The sequence below is a fragment of the Hordeum vulgare genome, chromosome 2H (assembly GCF_904849725.1).
Source record: "Hordeum vulgare subsp. vulgare chromosome 2H, MorexV3_pseudomolecules_assembly, whole genome shotgun sequence".
Classification (NCBI taxonomy): Eukaryota; Viridiplantae; Streptophyta; class Magnoliopsida; order Poales; family Poaceae; genus Hordeum; species Hordeum vulgare.
In genome coordinates this window covers 576,971,162-576,986,031 of record NC_058519.1, presented here as the reverse complement: position 1 = coordinate 576,986,031, position 14,870 = coordinate 576,971,162, and the positions used below count along the sequence as shown (strand labels likewise).

The window sequence follows — 14,870 nt, the reverse complement described above, 5'->3', positions numbered from 1 at the left end:
TTATGCTTGCCCTACTACTACTACTACTACTACTACTAGTCGTTGGGTGTCAAGCGCGGTGGGAAAAGTCACACAGTAATCGTCAAAAATAAGAAAATGAGGTCATATAGATCACGGTCCCGCGTCATCCTTGTCACGTGGCGCAAAAATATATTTAAAAAGGGGAATGCAACACGAGGACTTCCCAGGAGGTCACCCATCCTAGTACTACTCTCGCCCAAGCACGCTTAACTTCGGAGTTCTGATGGGATCCGGTGCTTTAGTGCTGGTATGATCGCATCCGACATGCAACTATCTATTTGTTCCTTATGCTTGCCCTACTACTACTACTACTACTACTACTAGTCGTTGGGTGTCAAGCGCGGTGGGAAAAGTCACACAGTAATCGTCAAAAATAAGAAAATGAGGTCATATAGATCACGGTCCCGCGTCATCCTTGTCACGTGGCGCAAAAATATATTTAAAAAGGGGAATGCAACACGAGGACTTCCAAGGAGGTCACCCATCCTAGTACTACTCTCGCCCAAGCACGCTTAACTTCGGAGTTCTGATGGGATCCGGTGCTTTAGTGCTGGTATGATCGCATCCGACATGCAACTATCTATTTGTTCCTTATGCTTGCCCCTACTACTACTACTACTACTACTACTACTACTACTACTACTACTACTACTACTACTAGTCGTTGGGTGTCAAGCGCGGTGGGAAAAGTCACACAGTAATCGTCAAAAATAAGAAAATGAGGTCATATAGATCACGTTCCCGCGTCATCCTTGTCACGTGGCGCAAAAATATATTTAAAAAGGGGAATGCAACACGAGGACTTCCCAGGAGGTCACCCATCCTAGTACTACTCTCGCCCAAGCACGCTTAACTTCGGAGTTCTGATGGGATCCGGTGCTTTAGTGCTGGTATGATCGCATCCGACATGCAACTATCTATTTGTTTCTTATGCTTGCCCCTACTACTACTACTACTACTAGTCGTTGGGTGTCAACCGCGGTGGGAAAAGTCACACAGTAATCGTCAAAAATAAGAAAATGAGGTCATATAGATCACGGTCCCGCGTCATCCTTGTCACGTGGCGCAAAAATATATTTAAAAAGGGGAATGCAACACGAGGACTTCCCAGGAGGTCACCCATCCTAGTACTACTCTCGCCCAAGCACGCTTAACTTCGGAGTTCTGATGGGATCCGGTGCTTTAGTGCTGGTATGATCGCATCCGACATGCAACTATCTATTTGTTCCTTATGCTTGCCCCTACTACTACTACTACTAGTCGTTGGGTGTCAAGCGCGGTGGGAAAAGTCACACAGTAATCGTCAAAAATAAGAAAATGAGGTCATATAGATCACGCTCCCGCGTCATCCTTGTCACGTGGCGCAAAAATATATTTAAAAAGGGGAATGCAACACGAGGACTTCCCAGGAGGTCACCATCCTAGTACTACTCTCGCCCAAGCACGCTTAACTTCGGAGTTCTGATGGGATCCGGTGCTTTAGTGCTGGTATGATCGCATCCGACATGCAACTATCTATTTGTTCCTTATGCTTGCCCTACTACTACTACTACTACTATTAGTCGTTGGGTGTCAAGCGCGGTCGGAAAAGTCACACAGTAATCGTTAAAAATAAGAAAATGAGGTCATATAGATCACGCTCCCGCGTCATCCTTGTCACGTGGCGCAAAAATATATTTAAAAAGGGGAATGCAACACGAGGACTTCCCAGGAGGTCACCCATCCTAGTACTACTCTCGCCCAAGCACGCTTAACTTCGGAGTTCTGATGGGATCCGGTGCTTTAGTGCTGGTATGATCGCATCCGACATGCAACTATCTATTTGTTCCTTATGCTTGCCCCTACTACTACTACTACTACCACTACTACTACTACTAGTCGTTGGGTGTCAAGCGCGGTGGGAAAAGTCACACAGTAATCGTCAAAAATAAGAAAATGAGGTCATATAGATCACGCTCCCGCGTCATCCTTGTCACGTGGCGCAAAAATATATTTAAAAAGGGGAATGCAACACGAGGACTTCCCAGGAGGTCACCCATCCTAGTACTACTCTCGCCCAAGCACGCTTAACTTCGGAGTTCTGATGGGATCCGGTGCTTTAGTGCTGGTATGATCGCATCCGACATGCAACTATCTATTTGTTCCTTATGCTTGCCCTACTACTACTACTACTACTATTAGTCGTTGGGTGTCAAGCGCGGTCGGAAAAGTCACACAGTAATCGTCAAAAATAAGAAAATGAGGTCATATAGATCACGGTCCCGCGTCATCCTTGGCACGTGGCGCAAAAATATATTGAAAAAGGGGAATGCAACACGAGGACTTCCGAGGAGGTCACCCATCCTAGTACTACTCTCGCCCAAGCACGCTTAACTTCGGAGTTCTGATGGGATCCGGTGCTTTAGTGCTGGTATGATCGCATCCGACATGCAACTATCTATTTGTTCCTTATGCTTGCCCCTACTACTACTACTACTACTACTACTACTAGTCGTTGGGTGTCAAGCGCGGTGGGAAAAGTCACACAGTAATCGTCAAAAATAAGAAAATGAGGTCATATAGATCACGTTCCCGCGTCATCCTTGTCACGTGGCGCAAAAATATTTTTAAAAAGGGGAATGCAACACGAGGACTTCCCAGGAGGTCACCCATCCTAGTACTACTCTCGCCCAAGCACGCTTAACTTCGGAGTTCTGATGGGATCCGGTGCTTTAGTGCTGGTATGATCGCATCCGACATGCAACTATCTATTTGTTCCTTATGCTTGCCCCTACTACTACTACTACTACTAGTCGTTGGGTGTCAAGCGCGGTGGGAAAAATCACACAGTAATCGTCAAAAATAAGAAAATGAGGTCATATAGATCACGCTCCCGCGTCATCCTTGTCACGTGGCGCAAAAATATATTTAACAAGGGGAATGCAACACGAGGACTTCCCAAGAGGTCACCCATCCTAGTACTACTCTCGCCCAAGCACGCTTAACTTCGGAGTTCTGATGGGATCCGGTGCTTTAGTGCTGGTATGATCACATCCGACATGCAACTATCTATTTGTTCCTTATGCTTGCCCCTACTACTACTAGTACTACTACTACTACTACTACTACTAGTCGTTGGGTGTCAAGCGCGGTGGGAAAAGTCACACAGTAATCGTCAAAAATAAGAAAATGAGGTCATATAGATCACGGTCCCGCGTCATCCTTGTCACGTGGCGCAAAAATATATTTAAAAAGGGGAATGCAACACGAGGACATCACAGGAGGTCACCCATCCTAGTACTACTCTCGCCCAAGCACGCTTAACTTCGGAGTTCTGATGGGATCCGGTGCTTTAGTGTTGGTATGATCGCATCCAACATGCAACTATCTATTTGTTCCTTATGCTTGCCCCTACTACTACTACTACTACTACTACTACTACTACTACTACTACTACTACTAGTCGTTGGGTGTCAAGCGCGGTGGGAAAAGTCACACAGTAATCGTCAAAAATAAGAAAATGAGGTCATATAGATCACGGTCCCGCGTCATCCTTGTCACGTGGCGCAAAAATATATTTAAAAAGGGGAATGCAACACGAGGACTTCCCAGGAGGTCACCCATCCTAGTACTACTCTCGCCCAAGCACGCTTAACTTCGGAGTTCTGATGGGATCCGGTGCTTTAGTGCTGGTATGATCGCATCCGACATGCAACTATCTATCTGTTCCTTATGCTTGCCCCTACTACTACTACTACTACTACTACTACTACTAGTCGTTGGGTGTCAAGCGCGGTGGGAAAAGTCACACAGTAATCGTCAAAAATAAAAAAATGAGGTCATATAGATCACGCTCCCGCGTCATCCTTGTCACGTGGCGCAAAAATATATTTAAAAAGGGGAATGCAACACGAGGACATCACAGGAGGTCACCCATCCTAGTACTACTCTCGCCCAAACACGCTTAACTTCGGAGTTCTGATGGGATCCGGTGCTTTAGTGTTGGTATGATCGCATCCGACATGCAACTATCTATTTGTTCCTTATGCTTGCCCCTACTACTACTACTACTACTACTACTACTACTACTACTACTACTACTAGTCGTTGGGTGTCAAGCGCGGTGGGAAAAGTCACACAGTAATCGTCAAAAATAAGAAAATAAGGTCATATAGATCACGGTCCCGCGTCATCCTTGTCACGTGGCGCAAAAATATATTTAAAAAGGGGAATGCAACACGAGGACTTCCCAGGAGGTCACCCATCCTAGTACTACTCTCGCCCAAGCACGCTTAACTTCGGAGTTCTGATGGGATTCGGTGCTTTAGTGCTGGTATGATCGCATCCGACATGCAACTATCTATTTGTTCCTTATGCTTGCCCCTACTAATACTACTACTACTACTACTAGTCGTTGGGTGTCAAGTGCGGTGGAAAAAGTCACACAGTAATCGTCAAAAATAAGAAAATGAGGTCATATAGATCACGCTCCCGCGTCATCCTTGTCACGTGGCGCAAAAATATATTTAAAAAGGGGAATGCAACACGAGGACATCACAGGAGGTCACCCATCCTAGTACTACTCTCGCCCAAGCACGCTTAACTTCGGAGTTCTGATGGGATCCGGTGCTTTAGTGTTGGTATGATCGCATCCGACATGCAACTATCTATTTGTTCCTTATGCTTGCCCCTACTACTACTACTACTACTACTACTACTACTACTACTACTACTACTAGTCGTTGGGTGTCAAGCGCGGTGGGAAAAGTCACACAGTAATCGTCAAAAATAAGAAAATGAGGTCATATAGATCACGCTCCCACGTCATCCTTGTCACGTGGCGCAAAAATATATTTAAAAAGGGGAATGCAGCACGAGGACTTCCCAGGAGGTCACCCATCCTAGTACTACTCTCGCCCAAGCACGCTTAACTTCGGAGTTCTGATGGGATCCGGTGCTTTAGTGCTGGTATGATCGCATCCGACATGCAACTATCTATTTGTTCCTTATGCTTGCCTCTACTACTACTACTACTACTACTACTACTACTACTACTACTACTACTACTACTACTACTACTACTACTACTACTACTACTACTACTACTACTACTACTACTACTACTACTACTACTACTACTACTACTACTACTACTACTACTACTACTACTACTACTACTACTACTACTACTACTACTACTACTACTACTACTACTACTACTACTACTACTACTACTACTACTACTACTACTACTACTACTACTACTACTACTACTACTACTACTACTACTACTACTACTACTACTACTACTACTACTACTACTACTACTACTACTACTACTACTACTACTACTACTACTACTACTACTACTACTACTACTACTACTACTACTACTAGTCGTTGGGTGTCAAGCGCGGTGGGAAAAGTCACACAGTAATCGTCAAAAATAAGAAAATGAGGTCATATAGATCACGTTCCCGCGTCATCCTTGTCACGTGGCGCAAAAATATATTTAAAAAGGGGAATGCAACACGAGGACTTCCTAGGAGGTCACCCATCCTAGTACTACTCTCGCCCAAGCACGCTTAACTTCGGAGTTCTGATGGGATCCGGTGCTTTAGTGCTGGTATGATCGCATCCGACATGCAACTATCTATTTGTTCCTTATGCTTGCCCCTACTACTACTACTACTACTACTACTACTACTACTACTAGTCGTTGGGTGTCAAGCGCGGTGGGAAAAGTCACACAGTAATCGTCAAAAATAAGAAAATGAGGTCATATAGATCACGCTCCCGCGTCATCCTTGTCACGTGGCGCAAAAATATATTTAAAAAGGGGAATGCAACACGAGGACATCACAGGAGGTCACCCATCCTAGTACTACTCTCGCCCAAGCACGCTTAACTTCGGAGTTCTGATGGGATCCGGTGCTTTAGTGTTGGTATGATCGCATCCGACATGCAACTATCTATTTGTTCCTTATGCTTGCCCCTACTACTACTACTACTACTACTACTACTACTACTACTACTACTACTACTACTAGTCGTTGGGTGTCAAGCGCGGTGGGAAAAGTCACACAGTAATCGTCAAAAATAAGAAAATGAGGTCATATAGATCACGGTCCCGCGTCATCCTTGTCACGTGGCGCAAAAATATATTTAAAAAGGGGAATGCAACACGAGGACTTCCTAGGAGGTCACCCATCCTAGTACTACTCTCGCCCAAGCACGCTTAACTTCGGAGTTCTGATGGGATCCGGTGCTTTAGTGCTGGTATGATCGCATCCGACATGCAACTATCTATTTGTTCCTTATGCTTGCCCCTACTAGTACTACTACTACTACTACTACTAGTACTACTACTACTACTACTACTAGTACTACTACTACTACTACTACTACTACTACTACTAGTCGTTGGGTGTCAAGCGTGGTGGGAAAAGTCACACAGTAATCGTCAAAAATAAGAAAATGAGGTCATATAGATCACGGTCCCGCGTCATCCTTGTCACGTGGCGCAAAAATATATTTAGAAAGGGGAATGCAACACGAGGACTTCCCAGGAGGTCACCCATCCTAGTACTACTCTCGCCCAAGCACGCTTAACTTCGGAGTTCTGATGGGATCCGGTGCTTTAGTGCTGGTATGATCGCATCCGACATGCAACTATCTATTTGTTCCTTATGCTTGCCCCTACTACTACTACTACTACTACTAGTCGTTGGGTGTCAAGCGCGGTGGGAAAAGTCACACAGTAATCGTCAAAAATAAGAAAATGAGGTCATATAGATCACGCTCCCGCGTCATCCTTGTCACGTGACGCAAAAATATATTTAAAAAGGGGAATGCAACACGAGGACTTCCCAAAAGGTCACCCATCCTAGTACTACTCTCGCCCAAGCACGCTTAACTTCGGAGGTCTGATGGGATCCGGTGCTTTAGTGTTGGTATGATCGCATCCGACATGCAACTATCTATTTGTTCCTTATGCTTGCCCCTACTACTACTACTACTACTACTACTACTACTACTACTAGTCGTTGGGTATCAAGCGCGGTGGGAAAAGTCACACAGTAATCGTCAAAAGTAAGAAAATGAGGTCATATAGATCACGCTCCCGCGTCATCCTTGTCACGTGGCGCAAAAATATATTTAAAAAGGGGAATGCAACACGAGGACTTCCCAGGAGGTCACCCATCCTAGTACTACTCTCGCCCAAGCACGCTTAACTTCGAAGTTCTGATGGGATCCGGTGCTTTAGTGCTGGTATGATCGCATCCGACATGCAACTATCTATTTGTTCCTTATGCTTGCCCCTACTACTACTACTACTACTAGTACTACTACTACTACTACTACTACTACTACTACTACTAGTCGTTGGGTGTCAAGCGCGGTGGGAAAAGTCACACAGTAATCGTCAAAAATAAGAAAATGAGGTCATACTGGGTTGGGTCAACCTATGGTGTACCGGTTGTTATGCCAATAGGTCCCGCGTCATCCTTGTCACGTGGCGCAAAAATATATTTAAAAAGGGGAATGCAACACGAGGTCTTCCCAGGAGGTCACCCATCCTAGTACTACTCTCGCCCAAGCACGCTTAACTTCGGAGTTCTGATGGGATCCGGTGCTTTAGTGTTGGTATGATCGCATCCGACATGCAACTATCTATTTGTTCCTTATGCTTGCCCCTACTACTACTACTACTACTACTACTACTACTACTACTACTACTACTAGTCGTTGGGTATCAAGCGCGGTGGGAAAAGTCACACAGTAATCGTCAAAAGTAAGAAAATGAGGTCATATAGATCACGCTCCCGCGTCATCCTTGTCACGTGGCGCAAAAATATATTTAAAAAGGGGAATGCAACACGAGGACTTCCGAGGAGGTCACCCATCCTAATACTACTCTCGCCCAAGCACGCTTAACTTCGAAGTTCTGATGGGATCCGGTGCTTTAGTGCTGGTATGATCGCATCCGACATGCAATTATCTATTTGTTCCTTATGCTTGCCCCTACTACTACTACTACTACTACTACTACTACTACTACTACTACTACTACTACTACTACTACTACTACTACTACTACTACTACTACTACTACTACTAGTCGTTGGGTGTCAAGCGCGGTGGGAAAAGTCACACAGTAATCGTCAAAAATAAGAAAATGAGGTCATATAGATCACGGTCCCGCGTCATCCTTGTCACGTGGCGCAAAAATATATTTAAAAAGGGGAATGCAACACGAGGACTTCCCAGGAGGTCACCCATCCTAGTACTACTCTCGCCCAAGCACGCTTAACTTCGGAGTTCTGATGGGATCCGGTGCTCTAGTGCTGGTATGATCGCATCCGACATGCAACTATCTATTTGTTCCTTATGCTTGCCCCTACTACTACTACTACTACTACTAGTCGTTGGGTGTCAAGCGCGGTGGGAAAAGTCACACACTAATCGTCAAAAATAAGAAAATGAGGTCATATAGATCACGCTCCCGCGTCATCCTTGTCACGTGGCGCAAAAATATATTTAAAAAGGGGAATGCAACACGAGGACATCACACGAGGTCACCCATCCTATTACTACTCTCGCCCAAGCACGCTTAACTTCGGAGTTCTGATGGGATCCGGTGCTTTAGTGTTGGTATGATCGCATCCGACATGCAACTATCTATTTGTTCCTTATGCTTGCCCCTACTACTACTACTACTACTACTACTACTACTACTACTACTACTACTAGTCGTTCGGTGTCAAGCGCGGTGGGAAAAGTCACACAGTAATCGTCAAAAATAAGAAAATGAGGTCATATAGATCACGCTCCCGCGTCATCCTTGTCACGTGGCGCAAAAATATATTTAAAAAGGGGAATGCAACACGAGGACTTCCCAAAAGGTCACCCATCCTAGTACTACTCTCGCCCAAGCACGCTTAACTTCGAAGTTCTGATGGGATCCGATGCTTTAGTGCTGGTATGATCGCATCCGACATGCAACTATCTATTTGTTCCTTATGCTTGCCCCTACTAGTACTACTAGTACTACTACTACTACTACTACTACTACTACTACTACTACTACTACTAGTCGTTGGGTGTCAAGCGCGGTGGGAAAAGTCACACAGTAATCGTCAAAAATAAGAAAATGAGGTCATATAGATCACGGTCCCGCGTCATCCTTGTCACGTGGCGCAAAAATATATTTAAAAAGGGGAATGCAACACGAGGACTTCCTAGGAGGTCACCCATCCTAGTACTACTCTCGCCCAAGCACGCTTAACTTCGGAGTTCTGATGGGATCCGGTGCTTTAGTGCTGGTATGATCGCATCCGACATGCAACTATCTATTTGTTCCTTATGCTTGCCCCTACTAGTACTACTACTACTACTACTACTACAAGTACTACTACTACTACTATTACTACTACTACTACTACTACTACTACTACTAGTCGTTGGGTGTCAAGCGTGGTGGGAAAAGTCACACAGTAATCGTCAAAAATAAGAAAATGAGGTCATATAGATCACGGTCCCGCGTCATCCTTGTCACGTGGCGCAAAAATATATTTAGAAAGGGGAATGCAACACGAGGACTTCCCAGGAGGTCACCCATCCTAGTACTACTCTCGCCCAAGCACGCTTAACTTCGGAGTTCTGATGGGATCCAGTGCTTTAGTGCTGGTATGATCGCATCCGACATGCAACTATCTATTTGTTCCTTATGCTTGCCCCTACTACTACTACTACTACTACTACTACTAGTCGTTGGGTGTCAAGCGCGGTGGGAAAAGTCACACAGTAATCGTCAAAAATAAGAAAATGAGGTCATATAGATCACGCTCCCGCGTCATCCTTGTCACGTGGCGCAAAAATATATTTAAAAAGGGGAATGCAACACGAGGACTTCCCAAAAGGTCACCCATCCTAGTACTACTCTCGCCCAAGCACGCTTAACTTCGGAGTTCTGATGGGATCCGGTGCTTTAGTGTTGGTATGATCGCATCCGACATGCAACTATCTATTTGTTCCTTATGCTTGCCCCTACTACTACTACTACTACTACTACTACTACTACTACTACTAGTCGTTGGGTATCAAGCGCGGTGGGAAAAGTCACACAGTAATCGTCAAAAGTAAGAAAATGAGGTCATATAGATCACGCTCCCGCGTCATCCTTGTCACGTGGCGCAAAAATATATTTAAAAAGGGGAATGCAACACGAGGACTTCCCAGGAGGTCACCCATCCTAGTACTACTCTCGCCCAAGCACGCTTAACTTCGAAGTTCTGATGGGATCCGGTGCTTTAGTGCTGGTATGATCGCATCCGACATGCAACTATCTATTTGTTCCTTATGCTTGCCCCTACTACTACTACTACTACTACTAGTACTACTACTACTACTACTACTACTACTACTAGTCGTTGGGTGTCAAGCGCGGTGGGAAAAGTCACACAGTAATCGTCAAAAATAAGAAAATGAGGTCATACTGGGTTGGGTCAACCTATGGTGTACCGGTTGTTATGCCAATAGGTCCCGCGTCATCCTTGTCACGTGGCGCAAAAATATATTTAAAAAGGGGAATGCAACACGAGGTCTTCCCAGGAGGTCACCCATCCTAGTACTACTCTCGCCCAAGCACGCTTAACTTCGGAGTTCTGATGGGATCCGGTGCTCTAGTGCTGGTATGATCGCATCCGACATGCAACTATCTATTTGTTCCTTATGCTTGCCCCTTCTACTACTACTACTACTACTACTACTACTACTACTACTAGTCGTTGGGTGTCAAGCGCGGTGGGAAAAGTCACACAGTAATCGTCAAAAATAAGAAAATGAGGTCATATAGATCACGCTCCCGCGTCATCCTTGTCACATGGCGCAAAAATATATTTAAAAAGGGGAATGCAACACGAGGACATCACAGGAGGTCACCCATCCTAGTACTACTCTCGCCCAAGCACGCTTAACTTCGGAGTTCTGATGGGATCCGGTGCTTTAGTGTTGGTATGATCGCATCCGACATGCAACTATCTATTTGTTCCTTATGCTTGCCCCTACTACTACTACTACTACTACTACTACTACTACTACTACTACTACTAGTCGTTGGGTGTGAAGCGCGGTGGGAAAAGTCACACAGTAATCGTCAAAAATAAGAAAATGTGGTCATATAGATCACGCTCCCGCGTCATCCTTGTCACGTGGCGCAAAAATATATTTAAAAAGGGAATGCAACACGAGGACTTCCCAGGAGGTCACCCATCCTAGTACTACTCTCGCCCAAGCACGCTTAACTTCGGAGTTCTGATGGGATCCGGTGCTCTAGTGCTGGTATGATCGCATCCGACATGCAACTATCTATTTGTTCCTTATGCTTGCCCCTACTACTACTACTACTACTAGTCGTTGGGTGTCAAGCGCGGTGGGAAAAGTCACACACTAATCGTCAAAAATAAGAAAATGAGGTCATATAGATCACGCTCCCGCGTCATCCTTGTCACGTGGCGCAAAAATATATTTAAAAAGGGGAATGCAACACGAGGACATCACACGAGGTCACCCATCCTAGTACTACTCTCGCCCAAGCACGCTTAACTTCGGAGTTCTGATGGGATCCGGTGCTTTAGTGTTGGTATGATCGCATCCGACATGCAACTATCTATTTGTTCCTTATGCTTGCCCCTACTACTACTACTACTACTACTACTACTACTACTACTACTACTACTACTACTAGTCGTTCGGTGTCAAGCGCGGTGGGAAAAGTCACACAGTAATCGTCAAAAATAAGAAAATGAGGTCATATAGATCACGCTCCCGCGTCATCCTTGTCACGTGGCGCAAAAATATATTTAAAAAGGGGAATGCAACACGAGGACTTCCCAGAAGGTCACCCATCCTAGTACTACTCTCGCCCAAGCACGCTTAACTTCGAAGTTCTGATGGGATCCGGTGCTTTAGTGCTGGTATGATCGCATCCGACATGCAACTATCTATTTGTTCCTTATGCTTGCCCCTACTAGTACTACTAGTACTACTACTACTACTACTACTACTACTACTACTACTACTACTACTACTACTACTAGTCGTTGGGTGTCAAGCGCGGTGGGAAAAGTCACACAGTAATCGTCAAAAATAAGAAAATGAGGTCATATAGATCACGGTCCCGCGTCATCCTTGTCACGTGGCGCAAAAATATATTTAAAAAGGGGAATGCAACACGAGGACTTCCTAGGAGGTCACCCATCCTAGTACTACTCTCGCCCAAGCACGCTTAACTTCGGAGTTCTGATGGGATCCGGTGCTTTAGTGCTGGTATGATCGCATCCGACATGCAACTATCTATTTGTTCCTTATGCTTGCCCCTACTAGTACTACTACTACTACTACTACTAGTACTACTACTATTACTACTAATACTACTACTAGTACTACTACTACTACTATTACTACTACTACTACTAGTCGTTGGGTGTCAAGCGTGGTGGGAAAAGTCACACAGTAATCGTCAAAAATAAGAAAATGAGGTCATATAGATCACGGTCCCGCATCATCCTTGTCACGTGGCGCAAATATATATTTAGAAAGGGGAATGCAACACGAGGACTTCCCAGGAGGTCACCCATCCTAGTACTACTCTCGCCCAAGCACGCTTAACTTCGGAGTTCTGATGGGATCCGGTGCTTTAGTGCTGGTATGATCACATCCGACATGCAACTATCTATTTGTTCCTTATGCTTGCCCCTACTACTACTACTACTACTACTACTACTACTACTACTACTACTAGTCGTTGGGTGTCAAGCGCGGTGGGAAAAGTCACACAGTAATCGTCAAAAATAAGAAAATGAGGTCATATAGATCACGCTCCCGCGTCATCCTTGTCACGTGGCGCAAAAATATATTTAAAAAGGGGAATGCAACACGAGGACTTCCCAAAAGGTCACCCATCCTAGTACTACTCTCGCCCAAGCACGCTTAACTTCGGAGTTCTGATGGGATCCGGTGCTTTAGTGTTGGTATGATCGCATCCGACATGCAACTATCTATTTATTCCTTATGCTTGCCCCTACTACTACTACTACTACTACTACTACTAGTCGTTGGGTGTCAAGCGCGGTGGGAAAAGTCACACAGTAATCGTCAAAAGTAAGAAAATGAGGTCATATAGATCACGCTCCCGCGTCATCCTTGTCACGTGGCGCAAAAATATATTTAAAAAGGGAAATGCAACACGAGGACTTCCCAGGAGGTCACCCATCCTAGTACTACTCTCGCCCAAGCACGCTTAACTTCGAAGTTCTGATGGGATCCGGTGCTTTAGTGCTGGTATGATCGCATCCGACATGCAACTATCTATTTGTTCCTTATGCTTGCCCGTACTAGTACTACTACTACTAGTACTACTACTACTACTACTACTACTACTACTACTACTACTACTACTACTACTACTACTACTAGTCGTTGGGTGTCAAGCGCGGTGGGAAAAGTCACACAGTAATCGTCAAAAATAAGAAAATGAGGTCATACTGGGTTGGGTCAACCTATGGTGTACCGGTTGTTATGCCAATAGGTCCCGCGTCATCCTTGTCACGTGGCGCAAAAATATATTTAAAAAGGGGAATGCAACACGAGGACTTCCCAGGAGGTCACCCATCCTAGTACTACTCTCGCCCAAGCACGCTTAACTTCGGAGTTCTGATGGGATCCGGTGCTCTAGTGCTGGTATGATCGCATCCAACATGCAACTATCTATTTGTTCCTTATGCTTGCCCCTACTACTACTACTACTACTACTACTAGTAGTAGTCGTTGGGTGTCAAGCGCGGTGGGAAAAGTCACACACTAATCGTCAAAAATAAGAAAATGAGGTCATATAGATCACGCTCGCGCGTCATCCTTTTCACGTGGCGCAAAAATATATTTAAAAAGGGGAATGCAACACGAGGACATCACAAGAGGTCACCCATCCTAGTACTACTCTCGCCCAAGCACGCTTAACTTCGGAGTTCTGATGGGATCCGATGCTTTAGTGTTGGTATGATCGCATCCGACATGCAACTATCTATTTGTTCCTTATGCTTGCCCCTACTACTACTACTACTACTACTACTACTACTACTACTACTAGTCGTTCGGTGTGAAGCGCGGTGGGAAAAGTCACACAGTAATCGTCAAAAATAAGAAAATGTGGTCATATAGATCACGCTCCCGCGTCATCCTTGTCACGTGGCGCAAAAATATATTTAAAAAGGGAATGCAACACGAGGACTTCCCAGGAGGTCACCCATTCTAGTACTACTCTCGCCCAAGCACGCTTAACTTCGGAGTTCTGATGGGATCCGGTGCTCTAGTGCTGGTATGATCGCATCCGACATGCAACTATCTATTTGTTCCTTATGCTTGCCCCTACTACTACTACTACTACTACTACTACTACTAGTCGTTGGGTGTCAAGCGCGGTGGGAAAAGTCACACACTAATCGTCAAAAATAAGAAAATGAGGTCATATAGATCACGCTCCCGCGTCATCCTTGTCACGTGGCGCAAAAATATATTTAAAAAGGGGAATGCAACACGAGGACATCACACGAGGTCACCCATCCTAGTACTACTCTCGCCCAAGCACGCTTAACTTCGGAGTTCTGATGGGATCCGGTGCTTTAGTGTTGGTATGATCGCATCCGACATGCAACTATCTATTTGTTCCTTATGCTTGCCCCTACTACTACTACTACTACTACTACTACTACTACTAATACTACTACTACTACTACTACTAGTCGTTCGGTGTCAAGCGCGATGGGAAAAGTCACACAGTAATCGTCAAAAATAAGAAAATGAGGTCATAT

The 14,870-nt window shown here is 45.0% G+C and overlaps 44 non-coding genes across 44 annotated transcripts; all 44 read right to left on the bottom strand.

The window, feature by feature from the left end:
- Positions 1-163: 163 nt before the first annotated feature.
- On the bottom strand, positions 164-282 carry LOC123434236. The gene has a single exon (XR_006625522.1). It is a non-coding gene; the product is annotated as a 5S ribosomal RNA (ribosomal RNA).
- Positions 283-469: 187 nt separating this feature from the next.
- On the bottom strand, positions 470-588 carry LOC123435956. The gene has a single exon (XR_006627199.1). It is a non-coding gene; the product is annotated as a 5S ribosomal RNA (ribosomal RNA).
- A 218-nt stretch (positions 589-806) lies between these two features.
- Positions 807-925, bottom strand: LOC123434235. Its single transcript, XR_006625521.1, has one exon. It is a non-coding gene; the product is annotated as a 5S ribosomal RNA (ribosomal RNA).
- Positions 926-1,107: 182 nt separating this feature from the next.
- LOC123434234 lies at positions 1,108-1,226 on the bottom strand. Its single transcript, XR_006625520.1, has one exon. It is a non-coding gene; the product is annotated as a 5S ribosomal RNA (ribosomal RNA).
- A 179-nt stretch (positions 1,227-1,405) lies between these two features.
- Positions 1,406-1,523, bottom strand: LOC123438626. Its single transcript, XR_006629760.1, has one exon. It is a non-coding gene; the product is annotated as a 5S ribosomal RNA (ribosomal RNA).
- A 184-nt stretch (positions 1,524-1,707) lies between these two features.
- On the bottom strand, positions 1,708-1,826 carry LOC123434233. The gene has a single exon (XR_006625519.1). It is a non-coding gene; the product is annotated as a 5S ribosomal RNA (ribosomal RNA).
- Positions 1,827-2,023: 197 nt separating this feature from the next.
- On the bottom strand, positions 2,024-2,142 carry LOC123434232. Its single transcript, XR_006625518.1, has one exon. It is a non-coding gene; the product is annotated as a 5S ribosomal RNA (ribosomal RNA).
- A 184-nt stretch (positions 2,143-2,326) lies between these two features.
- Positions 2,327-2,445, bottom strand: LOC123436271. Its single transcript, XR_006627502.1, has one exon. It is a non-coding gene; the product is annotated as a 5S ribosomal RNA (ribosomal RNA).
- A 191-nt stretch (positions 2,446-2,636) lies between these two features.
- Positions 2,637-2,755, bottom strand: LOC123434231. Its single transcript, XR_006625517.1, has one exon. It is a non-coding gene; the product is annotated as a 5S ribosomal RNA (ribosomal RNA).
- Positions 2,756-2,937: 182 nt separating this feature from the next.
- On the bottom strand, positions 2,938-3,056 carry LOC123435505. Its single transcript, XR_006626753.1, has one exon. It is a non-coding gene; the product is annotated as a 5S ribosomal RNA (ribosomal RNA).
- A 200-nt stretch (positions 3,057-3,256) lies between these two features.
- Positions 3,257-3,375, bottom strand: LOC123432767. The gene has a single exon (XR_006624336.1). It is a non-coding gene; the product is annotated as a 5S ribosomal RNA (ribosomal RNA).
- Positions 3,376-3,587: 212 nt separating this feature from the next.
- Positions 3,588-3,706, bottom strand: LOC123434230. The gene has a single exon (XR_006625516.1). It is a non-coding gene; the product is annotated as a 5S ribosomal RNA (ribosomal RNA).
- Positions 3,707-3,900: 194 nt separating this feature from the next.
- LOC123431984 lies at positions 3,901-4,019 on the bottom strand. The gene has a single exon (XR_006623587.1). It is a non-coding gene; the product is annotated as a 5S ribosomal RNA (ribosomal RNA).
- A 209-nt stretch (positions 4,020-4,228) lies between these two features.
- On the bottom strand, positions 4,229-4,347 carry LOC123437729. The gene has a single exon (XR_006628901.1). It is a non-coding gene; the product is annotated as a 5S ribosomal RNA (ribosomal RNA).
- Positions 4,348-4,535: 188 nt separating this feature from the next.
- LOC123432766 lies at positions 4,536-4,654 on the bottom strand. The gene has a single exon (XR_006624335.1). It is a non-coding gene; the product is annotated as a 5S ribosomal RNA (ribosomal RNA).
- Positions 4,655-4,863: 209 nt separating this feature from the next.
- LOC123436044 lies at positions 4,864-4,982 on the bottom strand. The gene has a single exon (XR_006627282.1). It is a non-coding gene; the product is annotated as a 5S ribosomal RNA (ribosomal RNA).
- Positions 4,983-5,521: 539 nt separating this feature from the next.
- Positions 5,522-5,640, bottom strand: LOC123435572. Its single transcript, XR_006626818.1, has one exon. It is a non-coding gene; the product is annotated as a 5S ribosomal RNA (ribosomal RNA).
- A 200-nt stretch (positions 5,641-5,840) lies between these two features.
- LOC123432765 lies at positions 5,841-5,959 on the bottom strand. Its single transcript, XR_006624334.1, has one exon. It is a non-coding gene; the product is annotated as a 5S ribosomal RNA (ribosomal RNA).
- A 215-nt stretch (positions 5,960-6,174) lies between these two features.
- On the bottom strand, positions 6,175-6,293 carry LOC123435571. Its single transcript, XR_006626817.1, has one exon. It is a non-coding gene; the product is annotated as a 5S ribosomal RNA (ribosomal RNA).
- A 251-nt stretch (positions 6,294-6,544) lies between these two features.
- Positions 6,545-6,663, bottom strand: LOC123434229. The gene has a single exon (XR_006625515.1). It is a non-coding gene; the product is annotated as a 5S ribosomal RNA (ribosomal RNA).
- A 185-nt stretch (positions 6,664-6,848) lies between these two features.
- Positions 6,849-6,967, bottom strand: LOC123432091. Its single transcript, XR_006623690.1, has one exon. It is a non-coding gene; the product is annotated as a 5S ribosomal RNA (ribosomal RNA).
- A 200-nt stretch (positions 6,968-7,167) lies between these two features.
- LOC123436561 lies at positions 7,168-7,286 on the bottom strand. The gene has a single exon (XR_006627779.1). It is a non-coding gene; the product is annotated as a 5S ribosomal RNA (ribosomal RNA).
- A 256-nt stretch (positions 7,287-7,542) lies between these two features.
- LOC123437269 lies at positions 7,543-7,661 on the bottom strand. Its single transcript, XR_006628459.1, has one exon. It is a non-coding gene; the product is annotated as a 5S ribosomal RNA (ribosomal RNA).
- A 209-nt stretch (positions 7,662-7,870) lies between these two features.
- LOC123432221 lies at positions 7,871-7,989 on the bottom strand. Its single transcript, XR_006623815.1, has one exon. It is a non-coding gene; the product is annotated as a 5S ribosomal RNA (ribosomal RNA).
- A 257-nt stretch (positions 7,990-8,246) lies between these two features.
- Positions 8,247-8,365, bottom strand: LOC123435481. The gene has a single exon (XR_006626729.1). It is a non-coding gene; the product is annotated as a 5S ribosomal RNA (ribosomal RNA).
- Positions 8,366-8,550: 185 nt separating this feature from the next.
- On the bottom strand, positions 8,551-8,669 carry LOC123433255. Its single transcript, XR_006624790.1, has one exon. It is a non-coding gene; the product is annotated as a 5S ribosomal RNA (ribosomal RNA).
- Positions 8,670-8,878: 209 nt separating this feature from the next.
- Positions 8,879-8,997, bottom strand: LOC123431870. The gene has a single exon (XR_006623467.1). It is a non-coding gene; the product is annotated as a 5S ribosomal RNA (ribosomal RNA).
- A 224-nt stretch (positions 8,998-9,221) lies between these two features.
- On the bottom strand, positions 9,222-9,340 carry LOC123435570. Its single transcript, XR_006626816.1, has one exon. It is a non-coding gene; the product is annotated as a 5S ribosomal RNA (ribosomal RNA).
- A 245-nt stretch (positions 9,341-9,585) lies between these two features.
- On the bottom strand, positions 9,586-9,704 carry LOC123435461. The gene has a single exon (XR_006626710.1). It is a non-coding gene; the product is annotated as a 5S ribosomal RNA (ribosomal RNA).
- A 191-nt stretch (positions 9,705-9,895) lies between these two features.
- Positions 9,896-10,014, bottom strand: LOC123438555. The gene has a single exon (XR_006629690.1). It is a non-coding gene; the product is annotated as a 5S ribosomal RNA (ribosomal RNA).
- Positions 10,015-10,217: 203 nt separating this feature from the next.
- On the bottom strand, positions 10,218-10,336 carry LOC123436560. The gene has a single exon (XR_006627778.1). It is a non-coding gene; the product is annotated as a 5S ribosomal RNA (ribosomal RNA).
- A 253-nt stretch (positions 10,337-10,589) lies between these two features.
- LOC123435359 lies at positions 10,590-10,708 on the bottom strand. Its single transcript, XR_006626614.1, has one exon. It is a non-coding gene; the product is annotated as a 5S ribosomal RNA (ribosomal RNA).
- A 203-nt stretch (positions 10,709-10,911) lies between these two features.
- Positions 10,912-11,030, bottom strand: LOC123432764. The gene has a single exon (XR_006624333.1). It is a non-coding gene; the product is annotated as a 5S ribosomal RNA (ribosomal RNA).
- A 208-nt stretch (positions 11,031-11,238) lies between these two features.
- Positions 11,239-11,357, bottom strand: LOC123435479. The gene has a single exon (XR_006626728.1). It is a non-coding gene; the product is annotated as a 5S ribosomal RNA (ribosomal RNA).
- Positions 11,358-11,539: 182 nt separating this feature from the next.
- Positions 11,540-11,658, bottom strand: LOC123432878. Its single transcript, XR_006624447.1, has one exon. It is a non-coding gene; the product is annotated as a 5S ribosomal RNA (ribosomal RNA).
- A 215-nt stretch (positions 11,659-11,873) lies between these two features.
- On the bottom strand, positions 11,874-11,992 carry LOC123437317. The gene has a single exon (XR_006628504.1). It is a non-coding gene; the product is annotated as a 5S ribosomal RNA (ribosomal RNA).
- A 233-nt stretch (positions 11,993-12,225) lies between these two features.
- On the bottom strand, positions 12,226-12,344 carry LOC123435569. The gene has a single exon (XR_006626815.1). It is a non-coding gene; the product is annotated as a 5S ribosomal RNA (ribosomal RNA).
- Positions 12,345-12,604: 260 nt separating this feature from the next.
- On the bottom strand, positions 12,605-12,723 carry LOC123435159. The gene has a single exon (XR_006626420.1). It is a non-coding gene; the product is annotated as a 5S ribosomal RNA (ribosomal RNA).
- A 206-nt stretch (positions 12,724-12,929) lies between these two features.
- On the bottom strand, positions 12,930-13,048 carry LOC123438554. Its single transcript, XR_006629689.1, has one exon. It is a non-coding gene; the product is annotated as a 5S ribosomal RNA (ribosomal RNA).
- A 191-nt stretch (positions 13,049-13,239) lies between these two features.
- Positions 13,240-13,358, bottom strand: LOC123437794. Its single transcript, XR_006628963.1, has one exon. It is a non-coding gene; the product is annotated as a 5S ribosomal RNA (ribosomal RNA).
- A 280-nt stretch (positions 13,359-13,638) lies between these two features.
- LOC123435478 lies at positions 13,639-13,757 on the bottom strand. The gene has a single exon (XR_006626727.1). It is a non-coding gene; the product is annotated as a 5S ribosomal RNA (ribosomal RNA).
- Positions 13,758-13,951: 194 nt separating this feature from the next.
- On the bottom strand, positions 13,952-14,070 carry LOC123433180. Its single transcript, XR_006624723.1, has one exon. It is a non-coding gene; the product is annotated as a 5S ribosomal RNA (ribosomal RNA).
- Positions 14,071-14,272: 202 nt separating this feature from the next.
- Positions 14,273-14,391, bottom strand: LOC123436999. The gene has a single exon (XR_006628204.1). It is a non-coding gene; the product is annotated as a 5S ribosomal RNA (ribosomal RNA).
- A 194-nt stretch (positions 14,392-14,585) lies between these two features.
- On the bottom strand, positions 14,586-14,704 carry LOC123432877. Its single transcript, XR_006624446.1, has one exon. It is a non-coding gene; the product is annotated as a 5S ribosomal RNA (ribosomal RNA).
- Between the last annotated feature and the right edge of the window lie 166 nt (positions 14,705-14,870).